The following is a 15459-nucleotide window of genomic DNA, read 5'->3' as shown; positions in this document are numbered from 1 at the left end:
TGAGGATAAAGCAAGAAGACAGCTGTCTATGCACTACGAAGGGGGATCTCACAAGACACTGAATCTGTTGGCACCTTGATCCTGGACTTGCCAGTTTCCAGAACAGTGAGAAATAAATTTCTGTTGTGTATAAGCCACCCAGTCCGTTGTATCAGTTATAGCACCTAGGCTGACTCTTTGTCATCTCAACTAAAGTTGCAAAAATGTTACAGCTGACCTGTATTTTTTGTTACCTAGCATTAAGCCAGTAATAGACATCTCATTTCTCTGCCCAAGTTTCCAACTGGAAGAATAATTGCATGAGATGCTTAGTATGATAAATGAGCAAGTATTCAAGGGTGGTTTGGTGTTAGGATCCCAGTTCTGCTGAAACTATACATTAGGCTTAAACAAAGACACTGTTTTGGTTTTTGGGGATCACTGACAATAGAAGTCTATGTTAACATAACCTCACCACTGGAGCCTTATCTTCTGATCTTCATTTTCTTGGTTGCATTATGAAATCTGGATGTCAGACTTATTGATGACTGTGCCATAATTTGTAAGAAATGGTGGGCTGTCTGAGGCCACCATAAATTGGGACCCATTTCTGTTGCTATGTGTTATGTTTCTAATACAGGAAGTGTTCTGAGACTCTTTTATTTCAACTAAAAAGGGGCAGTGCTTTTCTTTGCATTTGGCAAATATAAAAAAAAAGGGAAGTACTTCTAGTTTGAAGAAGAATTGATCTAATATTATGATGTGTATCCAGTTCCTTTGTATCCAGGCTAGAAATGGACACGAGTTTTATTGGGATAGGCTTTGCTGAAAGCAAAACCAGGAACAGAAATGCTGATGGGAAGTGTACCATGATAGGTTTGATGGGCAATAAAAAAGAAGAACATTTCCTTCCTCTGCTGAGAGCAACCTTTTGATGAAGTTCTTTCACTGTGAACCTGACTTGGTCTACCATATGAATCTCTGCAGCATGTTGTTCCTAGAAAGGTGGAGAGTGAAGGACAGATGATTCAAATGGCACAGAAGAAAGGGAACAACTGCAACTTGGGTTGCCCACTGCTTAGTGCTCTCAGCAGAAGTCAGATTGAGTAAAACAAAGACCCCTACTAGTAAGGTAGAATTGGAAAGGAACAATTGACTTTATAGGTATCTTTAAAAGTTGTTGGTCTTGAAGATTGTGCTGTGAAATGTCTTCAGCTTGACCTGAGCACATATACAACAATGATAATGAACTCTAACAGCAGCCGGAGCGTCATACTTCTCTACTGCAGATGCTGCTTATGAATATCTGGGAAATTGGGCAGTGACCAGATAAGTACAGGTGTACCTTGGAGATATTATGGGTTCGGTTCCAGACTACCACAGTAAAGCGAATATTGTGATAAAGCAAGTCACACAATTTTTTTGGTTTAGCAGTGTATATGAAAGTTATGCTTACAATATACTATAGTCTAATAAGTGTGCAATAGCATTATGTCTAAAAAGTGCACGTCTTAATTAAAAAATACTTTATTGCTAAAAAATGCTAACCATCGTCTGAGTCTTCAGTGAGTCTTAATATTTTGCTGGTGGAGGGTTTGAAATATTGCAAGAATTACCAAAATGTGATTCAGAGACACAAAGTGGGCAAATAATGTTGGGAAAATGGCACCAATAGACTTGCTTGAAGTAGGGTTGCCACAAACCTTCAATTTGTAAAAAATGCAATATCTGAAAAGAGTAGTAAAGTGAAGTGTAGAGAAGGTATGTCTGTAGAGGACACATTTTTATTTCTTCCTGTTTACTATGAGGAGGATGCAGAATGAAATGAAAAATGAGCTTATGAAAAATTACCTTTTTTTCTTTTAAGCTGTAGCCATGTTTATGTGTAAGGACCTGACACTATTTGACATGAGGTAGAGACATTGAGAAGCAGTTACTTAAAATCAATTTTCACAGACTTTTCAAAGTGGCTCTTTTAAAAGGACCCTTCCTTAGGCCAATAATTGAATCGTCCAATTGGGACCATAAGTCCCTGATGTGATAACTGTAGAATTTTCTCTTTAATAATGAATGTTTATTTGTCCTGGTGTGGAAATTAATCTTGAATGCATGTTAATGCAGAATAGCATGCTCTTAAGGGTCATGTTGTTCCTGTGGTTTCCTTTTGAGATATAACGATGCTCCACCTTTCCAAGGTTAGAAGGAGCAGAAGTTTAGAGATAAGTGTTTATATAACCATTATGTAGACTTTTGGTAGCTCCCCTCCTTGCCCCCAGCTGCATTTTTGCTGAGAAATATGTTTCATTTTCCTTGCTGACATCCATCTGACAGTGACTAGTGGGGTGAAAATGGTGGGCACATAGACAAACTTCTTAGGAATAGAGGTTTAATGATTCCTTTATTATCAACCTTATTCTGTATGAGGTGAACTAATTGAGAGTTAATTGATTGACTTCTACTGGCCAAAGCTGAATATGAAATGAGATTCTAAGACTGTTTTAGAAACTTCTATTTTTGTCCAATAATAATCACCCTCTATACCTAAAAATATTGAGTTACAGTTGCTTCATTGCAGACTGGAAACTTTTAGAGTTCTCCTTTGCCTGCTAAATTAGGGGCATAACATAGGAATCTACCTAATGCTAAATTGGGAATATGGACTTGAACTCTCTATTGCTTTCACCCTGGGGCCCCTCCCCTCACGTGGGAGGTGCTTAGTATGTGTTCAGTAAAGACTGTGGAAAGGATTTCTCAGTTTGGGAATGTATTACTGGGTGTGAATATGGACAAATCATTCATAGATTGGTAGATTACTATTGTGTGATTTTAAAAAATGCTTCATGGGGTACATATAACTCTGTGGAATGCTAAATTTGGATATGGACTTAGAATATCTCATTGTGTAACAATTTGATTACTTTCAGCTTTCTTCTTCTGACTGGGAACTGATTTTACCAGTTTTATAAACCCCAAGTACAGTGTTAATGGTGGTTGCAACAGTAACGTGCTGGAGACATGAAGCTACTTAAAACAATCTAGTCTTTGTTTCTTTTTGTGAATAATTTCTGGAAGGAAATGGATTCCCAGTTCTCAGATGTAATTTAGCTGTCTTTAGGATGCAATTTCTAGAAAGCTGCAGAGTCATGCTGGGTAATACATTTGGCTCAAGAAGTTTTCCAGATTAAATTGTCTGTGTGAGAAGTGTAAAAGCATATATATTCTGGAAGTGCAGCCTAATTGTGTCACATCCTTGGCTTTTCAGTTGCAAGTTAAATATTATATATGTGTTTGAAAAAAAACTTCTAGTTAAGAATTATGGATTAAAGGTGTTTTGTCTCCATTTCTTTCACTCAGAAATTGCCATAATAAACATGTCATTAAGATGTTTTCAACAAAAGAGCAATTCTCTTCTAAGAAATTTTCAGCCTACCACCTTGACCAAATGAATCAAAATGGCCAGTTTAAAAATAATTATGCTTTCTTTTCTTTCCCTTAAATAAAGTTAACTGCCTGAAGTCATGGGATTAATAATAATATTCCTAGATTCATTTCATGATTGCAGATGACATTCATTGAATGAATAAATGGCTACTCTTGACCTCCCGTTGTCCATCTTTGAGACAGTTTCCCTGAGAACTAACCGTGAATTAAAGAAACACTGAAGTGTTTATTTAGTAGAATTTGTGCTATTATTGTCATAGATGTAAGTGCTATATTACAATTGTTCTATTCCTTTCTCTTGAAATCTTACAGCCTGACTTTAAGCTCTTCTGTTCTATTACTTTTCTTTCCTCTTGGAAGCACTTACCTTTAATCTCCAGGAGAGTGTTAAGCAGATTCAATTAAAACTGCATGACAACCCTGACACAGTCGCCAGGGGAGTGCTAATGCAGAAACCACCAAAGCAGCTTATCTTAGAGTTTCCAAATAAACCTGAAAATTATATAATGAGTAGATTTGCTACTGCACATAAGATTTAGAGTAGTTGAAGTTTTGAATTGCCTTTGGAAATGGGGAAAACAAATCACTTGATTTGGGGGAATAGAATTTTCACAAAAATCTGAAGTGCTATGAAACAGTCAGGGCATTTGGATTCCAGACTTGCATGGTTTGGTGTTTCTAGTACTTCATTTGTCAAATAATTTATGGGACATTTGTCAGGTATGACATTTGTCAAGTAAGTTTTGAGGATTAAACAAGGATATCTCAGCAAAGCCTCAGAAATATGTTAAAGGCAATCCAACTATTTGTTCAACTGAATGCCAGTGCCTTTGATCCAGGAAGAAAAAGATTTTGAGGAGTTCACATAACTGCCAGGGAATCTTCTTATATGTATCCTTGGAGCTTTCAGGCTTAGAGTGACTAAATTGGAAAAGAAGCACCTCTGCCCTCCCAATCTTTCTTTATATCAGATACCTGAGAATTGTCCTTGATTTTTCTCTCATTCACCAACCCTGTATTTCATCTAATTAATCACTATGCCTCTTAAATGTCTCTGGAACCACTTGACATGCTCCACCTTGACTGCCACTACCATGTTTAAGCCATCATCATATCTCACAACTGGTCTCACCTCATTCTATTCCATTCTCTACACTTTCAGAATGATTTCAATAAAATAAACATTGGATTAGATCTCTTTTCTACCTAAAATCTTTCAATGTCCCCCCACCTCATCAAAATAAAGTTCAAACTTCTTACTCTTCCTATTTTATGCTCTTTGATCTTATTCATACTTCTTTCTTAACTTCCTCTCTCTCTTTTCTCCTCCACATTTTGTTCATTCAGGCCTTGGGAAACCACATGGAGTAGGCCATTATTGATGTGGTGAAGGAAACTTACCTGGAAAGGGACCATGAATTATAGAAATGGGAGATGGTTTTATTTTGTACCTTTTTTGCAGAAGGCTTGACCAGGAAGTCAACTTGGATGTCTCATATGCTATAAACCAGAATGTCCTTATCTTCTTTTCAGTAATCTCAGGGCCCTAAATAATTACTAAAAAGAGACTCTGATGCAAGAAAAGAGACAAAGATACATTATAGAAATAATAAAAAAATCTTTGAGCACAAGCTTCAGGCTTCTTAAATCTAATCAAATAAAACCTGGCAGAGTCAGAGACCTAAATACTGTTTATGAAAAAAATGTTTTGGGCTTGGGAATTTTGATATGACCTTGCTTTTTAGGTAGCTAAATTCATATAAATATGCCCCAGGATCGGGACTTCAAGAAGTTATCTGATTTAAATGTTTTTCTTGTGGCAGAAAAATGCTTTCATCAATTAGTACAGATTGTTATTGATGTTTCTAAGAAATTTCACAACTTTTTTGACAGTATACTCCAGAGTTCCAATGTCAAGGCCAAGAATTTCTTTCTTATGCCTAATCAAGCTCTCTTGCCCTCACTCTAATTTTAGCACATTTCCTCTCATTATTTCCTTGATCAAGATGCAGAATAATTTGGTTGATTTTTTTACTTACTATGACACTTCCCATGAAATCTCCCCCAGGCTTTTCTTTCCCAGTTTAAACAACCTTGGTATCTTAACTCTTTTTTCCAAATAACTGCTTTTCATTTTTTTTTCCTCAGTGTATTTTACTTTTTTTGCTCTCCTTTAGCCCCTCTCAAATTTCTTCATATTCATTTTAAACTGCAAAGACAAACACTGAACACAGTATTCTATTAGGGTCAGGCCATTGCCAAGAAGAGGAAGGTTGCTTCCTGACTCCTGGCAAGTTGCACCCCTGTTAATACATCCTGGTATCCTACTACTTTTTTATTTTAGTCTTCCAATAACATTATCTTCAAAAGCACTTGTTCAGTGTCTATGTGCAGAGCCAGCTTGCAAAAGTATAGAAATTCAGATGTTCATCTGTTCCTGTCAGACTCTTGGTAGGAATAAACAAACACTCAGTGTTGAGAGCCAAAGGGATACAAATAAGGACGATTGTAAAGCCAAAATTAAGATTTTCTCAGTGGAGGTTAGTGAGAAAGTTAGAGTCTAGGATGCTATTTCTGTCTAAACTTGCTGGAAATATAAGGAAAGAGCAGTACAACAAAGGTTTATTTAGCTCTGAACCTTTGGTTATAAGCTGGAAAATTCAGTCTACTCTCTGAATGTAGGGGAACTACATATGGGTCTTTTTTTAAAAATAATTTTTTAATTTATTTTTTACTTTTTTTGGCCACACAGCGAGGCATGCGGGATCTTATTTCCCCGACCAGGGTTCGAACCCATGCCCCCTGCAGTGGAAGTGCAGAGTCTTAACCACTGGACTGCCAGGGAAGTCCCATATGGGTCTTTCACTGCCAAGCCTGGAGGTCCTTCCTTGGCCCAGAGTGGTTCAGTGTGTTCCTTCTGTTTTGGTGCAAGATTGGAGCATTTAACCTGAGTTCCTTGTCTTTTCTGGCTGACACTACTCTGTTCCATGGATGCTTTTTCTCTCCTTGAGTCTCTTAAACTTACTTTTTCTTTCTTGCCCATGAAGACAAAAATGCTTGCTCCGTCTGTGTCAAGGATGCAGTCACCCTCACTAAAAGGAAATAAAGAATTAGGAAGATTTTTTTAAAAAGCAGGGGGAAGGTACACAGTTTACAAAAATTGGCCTTTTAGATGAGAACTATTGCTATAAAATATTTCTGCTGTCAGCTTTTAGCCCTGGGTATAGGGTATCCCAAAACTACAGAATCTTTCTGATTTTACCCTCAGAAGTAATCAGGGCCAATTTATGAAAGAAAAATAGAGCAATGATGAATCCTTGGCTCAAGTGGAAAATGCATGTATCTTTGAGGCTTCCCAGTCAACTTTACTTGGTTCACTAAGTTTTTGGTCTTATTTCCTCAGCATTTCTCAATGTCTGCATAGATGTTTGATAATGTGAGGACATAGTTTAAGGAAATCCCTTTTTTAAAACAGTGAGCCATTTGTAATTCAGAGAAGATCCTCAGGAGATTCTATACTCTTGACTTTTGATGAAAATCATGGATTTTGATAATGAGTATTAACTTGAGAAAATTCTCTTTTATCATATGAAGATGAGGTAAATTAAAAAAATGTGCAAAGAGTCATAGACTACAGTATTTATTACAATTAATAAAAAATCTGTTATTATAAATAATATAAGTTTAACTTACTCATAAGAAATTACCTCATTTTCCTCTTTTACTTTCCAAAGGTTAACAGTCCATGGTCTGAGTCAATTGGCATTTATAATTTAGAAAAAGTAAGTAGGTCTTATCAGGAAAGAGAAACAGAAAATTATTTTCCTACATTTCCAGATTTAGGACAGCTTGGTATTTTAACATGGTAATTTCAATTTTAAAAAGGTGATTCAGTGTTATAACAAATACACTCACTGTAGTCATAGTTAGAATTTTCAGGAAATTAAAATGGAATTACTACCCTTTAAAAGATAATAGTGGCTGTGCTCTAAAGTATTATCAAAAACTTCAGTGGTATCAGCACCGACATCATGGTTGGTGAACAGTGAGGAGTCGATAAGGGAATAGTTAACTATGCAGTGAAGAGTTGGCAGAGAAGTGCATCCTGTGTTGCATGATGTAGCAGGGTTGAATGTGCATATCTCGATCTCTGCTCTTCAAGATGCTCTTGTCAGATCCCTGCAGGTAATTCTTCATTTTAATCTACTCTTTGGTGGTTCAAAAACACAAATCACTCTGCTAATGCTGGCCTCGTTCTTCAACTAGAGAGGAGTTAGAATCTGAGAACTGATAGATCAGACTCCCTGGAACTGGAGGAGATATTAGAAAACAGGTAATCCGAAGAGTCCTTTTACATATACGACCAGTTGAGATCAAAAAAGAAGAAAGGCAGATTCCTTCTCCAGGGTCTCACCATAAAGTATCACAAAAAAAGGCCTGGGATTCTGGTCTATTGAGTCAAGGGCTTGTTTGACTCTACCAACTGACTCTAAAGTTTCACTCCTGTTTACTTTGTGATAAAATGTGAACACAGAGGACTAATGAAGACTTTCAGTTGTATTTACAAGGAAAGTATTTCTATTAATACCCTGTTTTTCAGCACAAGTCTCACCTCTGAAAGCCTTCCTTAAATAACATTATGCCATCCTGATCACTCCCTTGAGCTTAGCCCCACCAGGATTTATATTAAATTAATTTTTTCTCATCACCACATTATTGCTTAGATGTTAGTAATTATTGCCAATTGTTTTAGCTATGCACAGTTTATTTCCCTGAATGGAATTTAAGGTCACAAGAGCTGACCTTCCACTTGTCTTAGCTCTCCCATTGTCTAAACCATGTTGGGTTCTGAAACAATGCAGAATATATTCAGAATGTATAAATTGCATACAGGATACACAAGTAAATTGAAAAAAATATGTTACCACTTACCACTCTAAGATTGAAAAGCTAATAATTTCAAGTTGAAATTATCTATGTTATCAGTTTTGTTTATTGGTTATCTGAGGGTTGATTATCTATCTGTATAGATATGGCCATATAGGTTGGTGAAATATTGATATATTTCTACACTGTCGGTAAAAAGCCACTACATCCTCTCCACTCCATCCTCTCCATCCCTTCCCCTCAGGGATATCCTAGAGTTCTCTATGATACAGCAAACAAAGGGTTAATGCTGGCAACAGAGTCTTCCCAACACCCTGCACAGCAGCACTGCTGGTATCTAAGCTTATTGGATTTAGAATATTGTGGGCAAGTTGACAAAATACTCTTATAGCTGGCCTGAATTTTTCTGTGTAAAAGCTGAAACTAATCACTGAATAAATAAATATTCCAGTTTCTCAGCCAATGCGATCTGTTAAGTTCTTCAGTTAAGTTTATGTTGGGTGATAGATTAAATGGCTCCTCAAACACCAATATGCCCACCGTGTGATACTGCTTTTAAGGCTTTGTTGACTGCTCTGGCCAAGTTCAGTAACATTTTCTTAATATTTAAATCCCAGAAATATTTTTCAGTCTCCATCTTAACTTTTGAGACATGTGATACAATTGACTGCTCCCTGTTTTGAAACTTATTTTGGCATCTGCAAGGCCACTGTGTTTTGGTCTCCTTTCTCACCAACTGTTAATTTTCAGTCTACTTCACCAGATTCTCTTATTCTGTTATCTCCTAAAACTTGGTGTGGTTCAGAATCTGTTCTTGGTCTTTTCCTTTTCTTAAAGGGTAATACACTATTATCTCTTTGCATGACTTTAATCTATCCGGATGCACTGATGACTCCCTAGTCTGTGTCTCTCCTTCAGCCTTCTCTTCTGTTTTATTCCTCCTGCTTTCCCCATTCACTTTCCCAAACCTGAATGCTTTTCTCTCCACACCTCCCACATCCAGTTAATCTTCAAGAAACAGTATTTGTTTATATCTCTTAAGTTTGTACTTTCTTTTTTGCTGGGATTATTTCTCACTAGAATTAGTTCAGATTTTCATCTTTCATGTTTTACTTATGTATTATTTCAATAACCTTCAAAATAAACTGCAAGTTATTTGCTTATATGGCTCTCTCCTTTACAAGATCATGAACTTCTGGGGTGCAAGGATTGTGCCTCTGTCATCCCTATCTTCCTAGTACCTAATAATATCTGCTACATAGTAGGTGCTCCATAAATGCTTGTTGAGTGAACAGTACGCTATATCTGAATTCACCTTTTGGGGAAGTTCTTTTGCCTCTTTCCCTTTGTGTAGGACTTCAGTGTTAGTGTAACCTGTTTTTTTTACCATTTCTTATGCCTGAGAATTGAGCTTATTATCTTTGAAATGCCGATTGACCATATTGGTATCAGTTCAGCCAGAGCTACCTTAAAGCAAGTTTGGCCTGCAGTGAGCATCTTGTTGTAAATGACCAGCTTTGAAAGGTTCCTCTGTGAATCTAATCAATCTCTGTGAGTAGGGACATCTTGCGCTGTTGCTTTCCAGGAAGCTGCCAGATGGCTCAAGGAAAAACATCCTTATTTAAAATCCTTTCAGAGGTGTCTGGGGAAAATGTTGTGGGCAAGTATTCAAACAAGATCAGTAAATGAAGTCGTGACTAGGGAAAGAATATCATTTAACTTACCTATCCCCAGCTGGTCCTTATGCTTGCTTCTGAGCAAAGAGAAGTCTGATTTACTGACTCATCACAGTCTTTAAACTGTGATTTTTAATTCCTAAGAGCCATCTCCAGGGAGCAGGCTACAAACACACCTCTTAACGAAACCTTTAAAATATGACTTAGGGATGGGATTATATTGCTACTATGGTTTTAGTTAAAGGAAGACAAATGGATGGTAACACATTGCTTCTCAAATATAAACAAGCTTCGGGTGATAAATTCTCAATATATGAGAGCTCATAAAAAGAGTGAACAAAAGTGAATAGACTTATTTGAAGAAAAAAGGGCTCAGTGTTTGCTTCCCCTAAGGTTTTCATTGTTTTTTCTTCAATCTTTAATGTGACCACATCAAAAGAGCTGAAGATGTTAAAAAGAATTGGAAGTAAGACAAATTCAATTCCATGAGTAGAAGTTTCTAGGACGTTTCCTGGTCCTGGGTAGATCAAATCACACCAATAAATTCAGCGTCTTCCAAATGTGGAGCTGGATTACCCCAGAGATCAATGGTAAGTGTATAAGGACCTATTTTTAAGGGCGTGGAAAAGCAGAAATAACTTGCATTTTTCTCTATACTTTTCTCAAAAATGAGGAATGAAGAACATATCCTCTCTCAAAGGTGTAACCTAAACTTACCCTAAAAGCTTTATTTTTTTGTACTTTGAAGCACATAAGTAGCTAAAGCTTATTTTCTTCTTATAAATTGAACTTTTGTACTCCAGTGTGAAGAATTGAGAATGTAATCAATTCTATTTCGTTGTGCTGGTTGAGCAGTCAGAGTTTTAATTTAGTCCCATTTTTGATCTGAAAGCAGTTTTCTCATGAGCTGGTGGATTTGGGCAGTGATTCTGACACATGGATTCTCTTGAGTTCCCTTGTAGAGGTTTGTTGCAGATGGGCAAGCTGACCCTGAGGATTTGTCTGTTCTGTCTGGGCCGGGGTGGCTTACTGGCCATCTGTGAGTCATTATGCATAATATCGATACCTGGGCATGGGAGCTATTTTATTGCCAGATGTGATCATTAAAAGGAAACTTTCAGAAAAACTGGAGAGAAGCCCAGCTTATAAAGTAGTATTTTTTCCTTGAAATACAAAAGGTTTTGAGAAAATAAATTGCATTCACAAGCATAGTGAGTAGTTAATAAATCTAGGGAGAATTTTTAAGAAGTAACGCTTCCTTCATGGAAAGGTAGTTAACTAATCCTTCTCCCCAAAAGTGCTGACAAAAGGGTTTCCTCCATTTGTTCTTTTATTCACTTCGATATGCCAGGGATGCCACTGAAGGCATCCATTGGTATTTACTTCAGAGAGTATATCCCAAAATTGTGTTAGATAAGAACCATTCTAATTTGCTGATCTATTTGTCAGAGTTTACTGGTATTTACATAGAAAAATGTCAGATTGGGAAAATTCCAGAAGATGGCACCATCACAATCATCATCTTTCTGACCAGAAAAAGACCTCTTTCTCCTCTTTCTGCTCTGCCTTTGGCTTCTGCATCTTTGTATAGCTTCTCTCTAATATACAGCCGAAAGTATGCCCCCATGCTGCTCTGCTTCTTTTATGTCCCTACTTTCATTTCACCCATTCATGACCTTTTACATTAATGCTTAGAGAAAAGCACCAGAAAAATAAAGAGCATTTAGCTAAAATGAAATCACTTTATATTTACTCTTCTAATAGCTTTTATTCTCCCATCAGTAGAAACAACTTGCCAAAAAATCACAAACATACACAGTTAAGGGAAAGTGTATTCAGAGTGCATAATCACAACCTGTTATTCATCTTTGTGGAAGTATTTAATCGAGACATGTTAAATCAGAGATTATACAAATTAATATAACATTCATGTTTTAAAATTTCTTCAAGAAAGAAAAGCTACCTTTGAAGTTGGAATAAAATTAAAAAATTGTCTTTTATGTATCAAATACATCTCATTTAGAGAATGATAGGTACATGTGTTTAGTATTTTACACGTGAATGACCTGCAAAAAGCCATGAGATTTATCCAAGCAGAATGAAAGGAAATTAAAAGTGCAGAAAGAATATCTGTAGAATGAATACATACACAGACACAAACACACACACATACATACTTAAAATGTATACATGAAAATGCCCAAAGCAAAGAGAATTAATTTATTTCAGTTAAAAAAATAAAAGCCAATGATTTGGCTTATTAGTGGGTTCAAGGGAAGTGACCTGGTAGCTATGCTACAGAGGGGAATATTTTTCTTTTTTCAGAGTAAGTGGGTACACATATTTGTGGATAGTGTTGTCTTTTATGTAAGAATTAGTTCTAGTCTGTTTCAGTGTTGGTTTTAAAAAGGTTTGTTTTGAATTCTTTGTTTCCAACAGGTTGAGGTTTGTTTTTCAGACAAAGAACTTCTGGTTTAACTGTTGGTGAATATCTATAAACATTGCTGCTTCATGTTGTGATCTGTTTAACATAATCAATGTCTGTTTGGATATCTTAGAGAACCTTTGGTTTGTGTGATCTATTTCTGCTTTGCTTGATCTACTTTGATCAAGTTAACCAGATAGCTGCCAACTGCCATTTTTAACATGAAACATGGTGCCGCAGGTGTGTTAGGTCCACAACTGTTAGTTTTCCCCTCATCCTGTTTAGCACTTTCCTTTGTTACATGTAGGCAAATAAAATAAAAGCCAATAACATCTGGAAACAATCAGCAAACAACAGTTTGAAAATTTCTGCTTCGTTTAAACTCATCCTTCAGAAAAGACTATTCGTAGGATAATTAAATTTACATTTTAATTTCATATGGAAAGTTTATCTACATGACATCTCTAAGACTATAAATTCCCCACTTACATTGCCATTGTCGTAACTTAGCAATAACTTTACATAGATGCCCTTCTTCCTCAAAACATATACCTCCAGTCTTCAGTCATACAAGTTTCTTCCTAAAACGTAAAATGGGGAATCCTGTCATTCTCTACTTTACAAACCTCCAGAGTCTTCCAATGATGTGCTGACAAAATTCAAGCTCACTAGTTTCAAATTCAACATTCACCATGTGCTGGGATCCATCTGGTCTCACCTCGATCTCATCCCTTCACACATTATGTGGTGCAACCACATCTTTCCATTTCACTATATGTGCTTTTTCTTTGCTTCCTTCCTTCTTCCTCCTCTTCTCCTTCTTCTTTTTCTTCTTCTCTTTCTCCCTTTTCCTCTAGCTCTTCCCCTCCCCTCTGTACCACCTCCTTCTTCTTCTATCATCATCATTATTATTATTTTAATTTTTACTGGCAGTTTATTCAATCTTCAAATTCACCTCTATCACTCCCTCCTCCATTACAACAAATTGCTATTTCCTTTGGGCTTCTGTTGAACATTGCTCATACCCTTATGATGTAATTGTTTTAATTCTTAACTTACAGATGACTGCACATCACTTTCTTCTGCTAAATTTTGAGTTTCTTGAGCACAGGGTCCACATCTTATTCACCATTGTATCTCAATGCTTAGCATCATGGTGCTGTGAAAGGAACGCCACATTAAAAAGGAACAAAATAAAAATTAGTAAAGGGAAAAAAAAGAATGAATGCATGAAAGACCCAGGGTCACCTTGTTACAAAAAGAAAAAAAAAATGAGTTACATGACCAAGACGTGTCACATTTAAAATTACTTAATTATTCTTTTAAATGAGAGCTATCAATGGCTATCAAGGGAAACTCAGATTAAAAAAAAAAAAAAATTATTTAGGAGACTGGTTTTGGCAACATAAAACCGGGCTGGATGGATTGTAGTTCTGAAGCAATATGAGAATTCCTAGTTCTTATATATGCCATTATTAAAATATGATTTCTTAAACATTTTAATGTTATGTGTGTTTTATGGAATTCATATCTGCAAATCTGTAGTTATCTATCAGGCTCCTATTTGATAAGAAATGATGGAGAGATGGCACTCATGGTCTCAGGCAGTATACTTAGGACTTAGGCTCATGGCTCTAGTCTGAATTTAAACTTTCTTCAGGGGCCCTGAAGAAAGTGTTGTTTCATCCTGGCAGTGATTGTAGAAATACAGTTGCAAATTAGGGCCGCAGTGGTTATGGATATCACTAAGAAGAGGTGTTTGAAGGCGTACACAAGAGCTGGGTTAGCAGGGGCAAGAAGAAAGAAAGATTATTTACCTCCCAATATTTCTTAGAGTTTAAAAAGGCTTTTTGATTGATCTATTCAGATGGAAGATGGCTGAGTCCTCTCTTGTCTAGCTCTTATTTCTCAGGTCACCTCAACCACAGGAATAGTACTAAAGGCATGGATTATGATCCAGAAGTACAGGTCTGGATGTCAGCCTCTGAATTGGTTGCTTTGCTTGTTCATTGTTTTATCCACAACCCCAAAATTGTCTCACAGACTTTTCCCGTCATCTCTTGTAGAGTCAGGGTAATTCACTTCATTGAGAGGAGAAAAAGGCCTCAAGTAGGGTGATTCCTTAGGCGGTCAGCTCGTTTTTAGTAACTCCTTACAATGACTCCTGCCTGGGCCTCTCTTGTTATTGATTTCCATTTGCTCCAGTGTCTGATGATGCAAAAAGTCCCAAAGAAACCCCTTTGCCCTCAGTGGTGAAAAGAAGCCTCTTCATGTGGCTGGCAAATAAGTGTAGCTTCTTTTGATCATGGAAGTTTTATTTCTCCAATTACTGAGGTTCTTCTGCCAGAGAGTCGAACTAAGACACTCTTGGTTTGGTGTACTTGTTAATGATATAAATGAGTCTTCTTTCAGTTACTACAAACCTAAGGTCCAAAGGAGAATCATATCCTTTTACTCTTCCATATTTAAAATTCTTTGTCTTCTTGGCACACCCTATAATATCCTCTCTTTTGTGAAGTATCTTAATTCTAGCTTCAGGGTGTCTTAGCTTTTTTGCCCTAAATTTCTCATCACAGTTTCTCCCTAGGAGCCTGGGTTTTCTTTTGCAACTAGGGACTCTTAGATTAACCTCAGGCTCTAAGATTTGCTGAACTGAATGAGCCTAGTAGGTTCCACTGTGTTCTTCAAAATACCTTCTACCCAATAACAATGTTATTGCTACTTGTGCACATACCTCTCCTTTCAACAGGATATGTGTGGCTGGAATTTGGAGAAGAGAGAAGGAAAAAGAAGAGCAAAGATAGTCTTCATTCTTCCTGAAACTGGAGTTATTCTGAAACATATTTCTAGTAGCCCAGGGTCAATCAATTAATTAATCAATCAGTATTCAAATATTCAAGGAATATTTGCTATGTACCTACTCTAGGCCCCAAATTGCCGTTTCTTTGAAGGGCAGAATCACAGCAGGACCAATGCCTACCTTGTTGCTTGACACAAATTATATGGTCTCTTAACTACACAGTTCAATCCAGGTCCCTTAGAACCCATGAG

General features: G+C 36.7%; 1 long non-coding RNA gene across 1 annotated transcript in view; it reads left to right on the top strand.

Moving 5' to 3' along the window:
• Positions 1-15459, top strand: part of LOC149749288 (uncharacterized) — a 183594-nt gene that overhangs the window by 93203 nt on the left and 74932 nt on the right. The gene's annotated exons all lie outside the window — the stretch shown is intronic.

The sequence above is a fragment of the Delphinapterus leucas genome, chromosome 4, assembly GCF_059928025.1.
Source record: "Delphinapterus leucas isolate spDelLeu-1000000601 "Yukka" chromosome 4, BTC_Dleu_Yukka2, whole genome shotgun sequence".
Lineage (NCBI taxonomy): Eukaryota > Metazoa > Chordata > Mammalia > Artiodactyla > Monodontidae > Delphinapterus > Delphinapterus leucas.
This window is presented reverse-complemented; position numbering and strand designations above follow the sequence as displayed.